A 3,187-nucleotide genomic window follows, 5' to 3' on the forward strand; every position below is an offset into this window, starting at 1 on the left:
TGTACCTCACACAAGCAGGTTTCTTGCCCACTCCTGCACTACAGTTTACATAATTTCTCACTCCTTGTGACTAACGGTACTTTTCCTCCCCAGCGCAAGCATTCTTTTATTCATATAGGGGAAGATGAGGTAATCCCAAAGGGTAGGTCACAGTGAACATTTAAATTTCTAAGAAACCAACCACATTGCATAGGTTAAACTTTATATTTTAAATGCTTGCCCCCTGGAGTAAAAACATACAACTTAGTTGCAGTGTAGCCACTGATTGAGTTTTGCTGGCAGCGAAAAATTTTCATTGCTCATGTCAGATGACATTGGAGATCACCACGTATAGTATTTAAATCTGCATGCTTATTTTTTGTTTAAATATAGCAAATATCCAAAAACTCAAAAATTTGTATTAGCTTTCAGAACATTTTTAGTATGATTTGAGAGCTGTCTCTAAAAATGTTGTATTACAGCCAACAGGTACTACTGTAGAGTCTTTATGTCTTGAATTATGTAATATTGTTGTAACAAGCTAAAATTGTATTGTCAGTTTGCTGATTTATGGAAACAATTTTACAATGGTGTTTTTATTGTTGTCGGAAGACATGAATTACAAAATTCAAGGGAAGAAGGGATCATAGAGGAAAATAGTGATAAATTGTCTTCCATTTAATTTTCATTCTGAGATGAGGTGCAGACATGTATGATGTATTAAGCAGCCCACCTCATGAGCACCTGAAAGCTTTGAAAAGTGGCAGATTAGTTTCCAATTAAAGCTGGGGGGGATTTGAACCCACATTTTCCAGAAACTTTGCTAAATAATTTGTTAACACATTAAACACCTTGACAGTCATCCAGTGCTAATCGATATGAACAAGTTTCTGAAATCAGAATTTGATCTAGCAGCAAGTCTCAAAATTGCTCAGAGATTTAATGAAGTGAAGAGAATCACAGGAAAACATTTTTTTTTACAGTTTTAGAAAATATTATCCTGAAATTTTTTAAGAACTCCAAAATTGACAAGTATTGTGTGGGCTCTTGTGTTCCATAAACCACAAGTTGACAATTTCTATGGGAACACTATATTTCTTTTGAAGGTAATTAAATTTCTTCTCTCTCACATTTGTAACACCACTCAAACAGGTGCATCAAATGCGCATAAAAATGATGAAGTCCCTTAAATAAAAGGGTGAAAAACTGGGCAAACTAACATCCGCACAAAGTGGTTGAAATATAACACTAACTCAATTAAAGTCACTGGTTATTTTCTACCACCACTTTTCATCAATGTTGCCAACGTGGGGGTACCCATAAGATTTGCAAGCGGGGATGGTGGGAGGGGGGAGGGGGGGGGGGGCACTGTTCTGTGGGTACTTCATACTGGTCTCAATGTGCACAAGAAAGATTTAATTTAACATGCAAAAACAAAGGAGCACAGTGAGAAAGTGAAAATGGACAGAATTTCAAAATCTTGCCACAAAATTGAGCAGTGGGGAGTCAGTAACAGAGTGAAAAATGCTGAATTCTAAATTGTCAAGTGCAGAGCAACATCAACTGCAATTACTTAGTTTCTTAATGATGTGGAATGAGGCACTTTACATTAATATCACCAATAGTGTTTAGAGAATTTCCGCGTAATTTCTAGAACCACTCGGCCTTCTACCTTCTCGAATACATGATATTTTAAATATAAGTGTGAGAGAGCCTATCTACTGTGTGTCACCTGTCTGTGTGTGCAGGTCTAAAGTGTGTAGTGAGAAGAGCGTAGACATGGCAGTCAAATGGAACCAACAGCACTTGTCGGTCATGTCAAGGAAATTGTAATGAAAGAACACACCAGCCCCAAGAAACTTATGTGTTGTTCTGAGCTGTTTCGTAACTTTATTGTAGTGATGAAATAAACAGATGAGTTGAAAAAAGATTTTTAGCAACTTTTAACACAGATGTACTAGAGGCAAGACTTGTTCACTGTTTCGGTGGCTGTTGAATCAACTATGTGGTAAATGTATCTTAATTTGTGTCTAATGTGAGATGATATGGATGACTTACAAGAAGTCTAATGTTTATGTGTGAACTGATTATTTTTTTCTTTATGAAAGTTGAACTGTCCGTCTGAAGTTTGGGATGAGATTATCTCGAAAACTATACATTGAGTAAAAATAGTGGGTAAGATGAGTTCATAAGCTCAAAGGGGGCCATCAAATAATACTACATGTGACCCCCATCCCCCACCCCCTTGCGTGAGGGGCAACTTTTAAATCTTAAATGGAAACACCATTTTTTATTGCAGATTCGTATTCTCAATAAAAAAGTAATCAAGTTTCATCTGATACATTTTTTTAAACCACTGACAGATAGCACTGGAATCAAGAAACTTTAAAATTGGGAAAGAACTCCAATTTATTTAGAATGATTAGATAAAGATGCATCAAATTGATGCAAAATGTGCACCAATTCTTTCATTACACCAAATTAAGATTTTTTCTTTCTTTTTTTTTTCTTTTTTTTTTTACAAAAAAAATTTTTGATAGAGGAAGGGGAATGGTATTAAAGTTTCGTTAGGGAACTCTTCACAACACCATTACTCACCCGACTGTGGTGCTACCATCGCCAAACTGCGAACTATTGCTCAGTATAAAGGTCGGTTCATTGTGATCTGACGTCACTTCACTTTCCGATTGTGAACCGTAAACATCAACTGACTAAAGTAAATTATTCTTTAGCAAAACATGGCTCACTATCCTCCTTCAGAGACTGTTGATGTGATGTTAATTTTAGATGAATGTCATAACAATTATGATGCAGCTGCACAGTTGTATGCCGATCGTTTCCCAAACAAACGACATCCAAGCAAAAACATTTCAAGCTTGTCGAGAGCAGTTTCGAATAATGAATATGTGCACCATCCAACTTGTCATTGTGAATACAATGAAAATTACGCTGTTGCCCATACCATTCTCGCCTGTGTTGAACTGGATCCTGAAATTAGTAGTCATGCGATTCAGAGACAAACTGGAATACCGAAATCGACTGTTTTGAGGATTTTGAAGGCACATAAATATCATGCTTATCATATCACACTGACACAGGCATTAATGCTGAAATATATGCAAATACACGTGCATTTCTGCCAATGGGCCTTGGAAATCACAAGAGGTGACAATGATTTTTTTAGATAATGGAAAATTAAATCATCATG

Source organism: Schistocerca americana, unplaced genomic scaffold (genome assembly GCF_021461395.2).
Source record: "Schistocerca americana isolate TAMUIC-IGC-003095 unplaced genomic scaffold, iqSchAmer2.1 HiC_scaffold_31, whole genome shotgun sequence".
Lineage (NCBI taxonomy): Eukaryota > Metazoa > Arthropoda > Insecta > Orthoptera > Acrididae > Schistocerca > Schistocerca americana.